The sequence below is a fragment of the Eptesicus fuscus genome, chromosome 14 (assembly GCF_027574615.1).
Source record: "Eptesicus fuscus isolate TK198812 chromosome 14, DD_ASM_mEF_20220401, whole genome shotgun sequence".
NCBI lineage: Eukaryota > Metazoa > Chordata > Mammalia > Chiroptera > Vespertilionidae > Eptesicus > Eptesicus fuscus.
Window position 1 is genome coordinate 66,070,841 of NC_072486.1, and position 7,298 is coordinate 66,078,138.

The 7,298-nt window shown below is 39.6% G+C and overlaps 1 pseudogene; it reads left to right on the top strand.

Annotated features, from left to right (window-relative positions):
* The first annotated feature begins 1,119 nt into the window (after positions 1–1,119).
* LOC103297367 (developmentally-regulated GTP-binding protein 1-like) lies at positions 1,120–2,117 on the top strand (annotated as a pseudogene).
* Positions 2,118–7,298: the final 5,181 nt, after the last annotated feature.

The window sequence follows — 7,298 nt, forward strand, 5'->3', positions numbered from 1 at the left end:
TATATGACAAACCTACAGCCAACATCATACTCAATGGGCATAAACTAAAACCATTTCCCTTAAGAACAGGAACAAGACAGGGATGTCCTCTTTCACCATTCTTATCTGACACTAGAGGCCCGGTGCACGAAATTCGTCCATGGGGGTGTGTCCCTCAGCCCAGCCTGCACCCTCTCCAATCAGGGACCCCTTGAGGGATGTCCGACTGCCCGTTTAGGCCCGATCCCTCTCACAATCCAGGACTGCTGGCTCCCAACTGCCTTCTGCGATGTGCATAGGTATGAGTATAGGATAGTTTACAGAAAAACAAAAATGGAATCACTTAAGTTGGGGACGACGTGGAGTTAGCTGAAGCAGGCATATTCAAGGAAAACAAAATGTAGCCTTTCCTCACAGCAATTGCAGGAATTTACAGTTCTTCTCAGAATTCCACAGAGGACACTGACCACCCCCGGGTGCCAAGTCTGCTCATGGTATCTCTGAGCTCAAAGACCAAGCCACCCTGAGCCAAGTAAGAAGATGACCCCTCCACGGCCAATCAAAGCAGCTAAACAACCTCCGCACTTACTCCATTGAACCCTTTTAGACTGTAAAGCAACTCGGAGCTCATTTTGCCCGTGGCCTTGAGTGTTCTGGCTTGCAGGTAGAAGCCCTGGTGATGAAGTCATCTTCTGCTTTGTTTTCCTCAGCATGCAGTGTAGTTTTTTGACAATATACCCCTGCGCACACAGGCGCCCTCACTGAATGTCGTAACCTATGCCCAATAAAGATGTGACAGAGCCAAGCCAGTGTGGCTCAGTGGTTGAGCACTGACCCAGGACACAAGAATCACCAGGTTTCATTCCTGGTCAAGGGCTGTGCCCTGGTTGTGGGCTTGATCCCCAGTAGGTGGCATGCAGGAGGCAGCCAATTGATGATTCTCATCATTGATATTTCTATCTCTCTCTCCCTCTCCCTTCCTCTCTGAAATCAATAGATATCTATATCATGTGACAGAAAACCCTAAAAAAAAAAAGGGAAGATTGGCTGGAGGGCAGAGTCCACTCCATGCTGTCCCTGAGGCTGGGGAAAGCCACATGCCATGGAACTCTCTCATGAGAAGTAGGAAGTAACTCCCTTATGCAATGCAGGAGCACCTGGGGCCATGGTAGGGAGAAGGCTGGGACTCAAAAGAATAAGGCCATAGCCCACCACCCAGGGGCATATAAGGCTCACAGGTGTTGGTTTTGTGGATTTTCATGTGGGGAAGTCAACACTAGTCAGTCACCTGGTGGGGTATATTCTGATATGGCAGCAGTCTATGACTTCACTGCTCTGACCACTGTGTCTGGTTCATCAGGTACCAAGCACCAGCTCTTGAATCTCCCAGGTATCAGTGAGGATGCCAGAGATGGGAAAAGTAGAGGTTGTCAAGGCATGGCAGTGACCTGAACGTATAACATGATCTTGATTGTTCTGAATGTCCTGAAGATCTTAGGCCATAACATCATTGAAAATGAGCTGGAAGCCTTGACACTCACTTGAACAGCAAACCACCTAACACTGGCTGTAAATAAAAGGATAAAGGAGGCATGAATCTCATAGCCACTCGCCCTCAGAGTGAGCTGAATGCTGAAACTGTGAAGAGCATCCTGATTGAATACTAACTTCATCGTGCTGAAGTGACTCTGCGGAGTGAATCCGCATTAGATGACCTCATTGAAGCAATGGAAGAAAACAGTGTATATCCCCAGGATGTGTATATTAAGTAAGATTGACCAGATCTCCACTGAGGAATCGGCTATCATCTATAAGGTTTCTCACTATTTAGCCATTTCTGCCCATCACCACTGGACTTTTGAAAACCTGTTGGAAAATATATGGGACTATTTCAAACTAATGAAGATTTATACCAACCCCAAAGGCCAGTTAACAGATTACGTATATATAGCTAGTGGTGGTGCTGCCTTACCCTAGGGCCACTGTAAAGGATTTCTGCATGAAGATTCACAAAGAGCTCATCAAATAATTTAAGTACGTTCTAGTCTGGGCTCTTTCTGTGAAACACAATTCTCAAAAAGTGGGTAAAAACCATTTAGTTAGAGGAGTAGAATGTCATTCAGGTTGTGGAGAAGTGACAACCACACCAGCTTTCCCCATGACCAGACACCCTACCCCAAGTCCTTTCCGGCTTTGGCAGCCACTGGATCAGGATTCAAGGGAGGGAGGTGGAGGTACCCAAACTGGAATTTCATTTGCTGTGTCTTGTCACTTTGTATATTGAACTATATACAGGACCTAGTGGGAAAAAAAATGACCACATGCGGTAAGATTTCACCAATATCTATTCATAATTAAGATGGCCATAGGATCACAACATTTTTTGAAATCTTGTTCAGGGAATGTGTATGCAAATCTGCAAATATGTAAACGAAGACACCTTTCACTAAGGAGAGGCTAATGAATATTTAATGAATTTTTGAGTGACATAACCTTTCAATGATAGTGCTCTTTCTGATTTGAATGCTTACATATAGGATACATTAATTAATTATTTAAACTTTTATCTTTCATCTTTTAATTAATGGGAAATATAGACAAACCTGAATACATTCTATTACTGAAGAAAATTACAAAATACTATAACTCCCAGAGAAAAAATTTTGTGAAAGCTCACATAGGGCAAACTTTGTTGATTTTCAAATTGCCTATATTTACAAAAATGTATTAAGATAAATATAGCTTTATAGCAACACAAATATTTCACATTTGACTTATGAATATGATTGATAGGAAGAGCTACAAAACAGAAGGAAAGAAAAATCCTTAAAATATTCAATTCTAGCATACGTTCATGACCTTGTGTGCCTTGTGCCACATGGTGAATTATTCATTCACAGAACATTGATAATAATGTGACATACTGTCTATACACAGTGAATCAAATCATTGAGCTGGGAGGTGGAAGACTGTAATTCTCCTTTGACTCTGCCATTACCTGTGTGACCCTGGCCAATTCATTCATGCACTCAACAAAATTAAAAAAAAAAACTTCTGCCATGTGCTATGCACTCTACCAAGCAGTTCATACAATTTACAGTCCAGTCATTTAACCTCTCTGCAAGTCATTTACTTTCTAGTGAAAACACACAATTTCTTTAATCTCAAGTATTCTTATTTATGAAATGGTAGGATTGGATATTTATAATATCCTATCAAAGACTCCTGAATCTTCATCAATAAAACATGTGCTTTCAGCCATGCTCTCTATAATGATTGTAGGTTGTTCTGAGTTATACATACCATGTTGCAAGATCCCCATGTGACCTCTAGCATCAATTCCTCGAGCCAATTGGCATTTTTGCTATATGCTATGCCAAATACTATGAAAATACTTGCTGAACAATACAGGTGTCCATCCCATAAGCATGACTTCTTTAAGTTCCATTTCATAACTCAGAGAATTCCAACCAGTGTGAATGATCTGTGGGGGATGTGAGGAGATAGCAATTTTCTCCAGCTTCAGAGTGGTATGATAGAGTATGTAGGCTAGAGCATCTGACTTGTGGTCTCCTAAATCAAGCAGCTGTTATGTACTGTCTATATACACATATCATTTTCTAGGTATGCCATGATGTAAAAGATACTGGGAAGTATTACTGTAACCGGCCAAGTTATAAAATCAAAACTGTAAATATTACAATGTAGGTAAATAGATAAAGATCAGAAGAAAAGCAGGTAAAGGTCTCAATCAAGTTCTAAAAAGTGTTTTAGAGCCCCAAAACTAATTTAATATGATTTGTATAAAATTGGAGCCAATTTACATTAGACTATTTCAGACTATTTCAGAAAGTGTAAAACTATACATGAATATGACATTGAATATTAAGAGAATGAGTTAAGCAGGCATCTTTTCTCAAAGTCTAAATAAAAGGTATACATTAATTATGTCAGTTTGTGAGGTAGTATCCCTTTCCCTTTTATTTAATATGTGTATAAGTATCATTCACTAAAGAGACTATAAATAGCTTTTACATGTGTAAAGTTAAATAATACATATGACCAAATCTAATTTCTACTGATTATATCATGGAACCATAAGGGATAGGTATAGTTATTTTTAAAGCTTCCTCTTTTCTCTTAAACATAAGTAAATAAGTTAGATCAAAGCCCTGACTTATAAAAGAAGTCCTGTTGATCTTACTACCCTTAAGGCATTCAAGCCCACCTCCCCATTCACACAGATAAAGTATAGCTTTCATATCTGTCATCCATTCCACCTCCTTGTTGGTTCCAGAATGCTTCTCTGCGCTGAGCAAGACATTTCATAGGGTCCCTTTGTCTTTGTAAATGATTTCCACAGAAGAAGGAAATTGTAACTTCAAATTGTTTCAGAAAGGATTTGTATATTTTTGAAGTAGATTTCCTGTCCAAGTAAGTAACACTTGATAGCTAAATACAGTCAGAGTTCCTTGATATGATACACACGGTCCTTCCTGATCTGGACTCAACATTCTCTTTAGTCTACGCTCCTGACCTTTCCACTTTACTAAACAATTCTAAACTATTTACAGTCTCCCCAATCCCAAATACTAGTACATCAAATACTGGTGTATTTGAATATGCCTTTCTTTTGCCTACAATAACCTCTATTTCCACTTGTCACATCCTTTAATTCCACTTCTCTGATCTTCACAAGGTTAATTACTCCATTCATGTTTTACATCTACTGCCTGTATAAAAAGTATGCTTAAAAATAGGCTTATGATGTCCATCTTACCTACTAAATAGGATCTCTTTGAGTGCAGACATTGTGGATTGTATCTTATTCAACTGGCAAAAGGCCCCACATTTATTAGATGCACAGTAAATATCTATTATATTAAAGGACAATGTTTTTACAAAGTTTTTCATAATGTTCTTTGAAGCTTTAGAAGTCAAATTCTAATTGAGGATCCTTGTAAGATAATATGATGTCAACCATGAAAAAAATTTTCAACTGATTTAAAAATTAATAACATATTAGTTCCATGTAATAAAAGAAAGATTTGAAGTTACAATGCCTATATTCAAAATTTCTTTTTCATTTTAACAATGACTATGAAACAAATGGTATACTAGGTACTGAGAATTGAAAGATAAATAATAAAGGGCCCCTAGAATCTTTAGTTAAAAATGTATTTAGTTATCTGTATTCATGAAGTATACCCAAACTTCACTCAATCATGAAAATAAAAGGGGAAAATAATGTTTTTTAGATCATCAATTACTAAGACTAATAAAAGTCAATACCAGTATCTGGAAAGAAGTGAATGTAAACTGGTAAATTTCCAATCCGGGACCCCTCAGGGGATGTCGGGCCTAAACCAGCAGTCAGACATTCCTCTTTCGATCCGGGACGCTGCATGCACCAGTGACCATACTTTTCATACAGGTGAAAGGCATCTTGCTGTGTATGGGTAGCTACATTTTTTGCCCTGATTATAAAAAGTAGTACATAACATGATCCTTCTGAGGCAGTAGTACCATTTTTCCCCATCTTATGGGTAGAAAAACGGAAGCAGAGAGAAGTAATTGGCTTTGTCACTCAGTTATAAGTGTCAGAATCAGGGCTGGCTATAAAATGTGCAAGCCAGAGTCCATGTATGTCATTGCTGCATCATTCTGTTTTTTCAGTGTTAGAGTAGCCTTGCCAGGTTTTAATTTTTAAATCTAAGAGACTGTTCCCAATATATAGGGTATGGTCGCTAGACCTGGCTGGAGGTCAGGGCCATCTGTGGGGTGACCAGCAGGTGAGGCAATCAGGGGGGGAGGGTCCCGCTGGCACCCACCTTGGCTGGCCACTAGGTGCCACCGGCTGGCCGCCACCACCCCCCCATCACAGCCACTGGTTGCCTCGTTCCCGGGGGTGGGGGGAAGAGAAAGACACTCAATACAGGAGCTGCCCCCAACCAGGGGAAGCTCCTGTGTTGAGCGTCTACCCCTGGTGGTCAGTGCACATCATATCGACCAATCATTCTGCTGGCTGTTCTGCCGGTCAGTCGATTTGCATATTAGGGTTTTATTATATAGGATTAATCACCTTGGAATTCTGATAAAATGTTGATTGTGCTATAGTTGGTCTGGGCTGGGGCCTAAGACTCTTCATATCTTTAAGCTTCAGACAACATTAACACAGCTGGTTCATGGATCACTTTTTGAGTAGCAAAACTTAAACAGTAAGGATATAATTGACTCACATAAATGGAAATCCAGAGGCATAGCATGACTGCTATACTTATACCTGTACAAAAATTGCTGGAAATTCCACTGCATACTTTCCATTTATCTTCTTGTAATTCTATGTATGTGATTATGTTACCTCCATGGATTCTGAGAAGACCAGTATTTTTCATTGGACATATTGTTTTAGCTGAGGAAATTCATTCTATCTTAATAGGAAAGAGGAGGAGAATGGATATTGGGTGGGAAACTAGCAATGATGTGACAGAAATATTGGGGTGATTGCAGATTCATCCCCCAGGCCTGGGGGCAGCTTATCTTAGTATCTGGTCTCATGACTCTGTTTATTCTTTCACCTCTTCTTGGCTTCTTATAAAGCAGGGTTGGTTGGTAACTCCTGCTGGTAGGCCAATTGCAGCCTTTTTTTTGGCCCTTGAGCTAACAATGTTTTTTGGTGTTTTTAGAAGAGTTATTAAAAGAAGAAGAAAGAAGACTATGTGATAGAGACCTGCAAAACCTGTTAAGATATCTAGATTGATAGATGCAAGTGGACATGACATATAATCTGGAGTTCTGCAGTATTCAGACTCAAACTGAATGTAGATGTTATGTAGAGCTACAAAGCTGGATGAAAATATCTATGGAGAAAGGGTAAGGAAAAAAGGAAAAAGGCTAACGTTTGTTACCTGGGGTATGCGAACATTCCGATATCACCAGAAAAGTAACAGGAGAATCAGCGGCCACCAAAGAAGTATAGTAACAAGGAAGTCAAGAAAATAACGAGGCTCAAAAAGGCAATATTGGTTAATTGCATCTAATGCTGCTGAAAAAATGGAGTAAGATAAAGACAGAAGAATTGCCAAGAATGGGAAACATGCAAGATCTATTTCACTGATGACTGGGAGGACAGCCCAGGTGGAGTTGGTTGAAGTGAGAATGAAGTCAGACATACAGACAGCAAAATCAGTTTTCTTTATAAGGGTTGCTCTCAAATGATACCAAAATGTACGGTGCAATTAAAATAGGAAGTGAGGTCAAGAAAAGGGATAGTTTTGTTTTTTCTTTTGTCTCTAGGTTGTAAGTCCTAAAGCATGTTA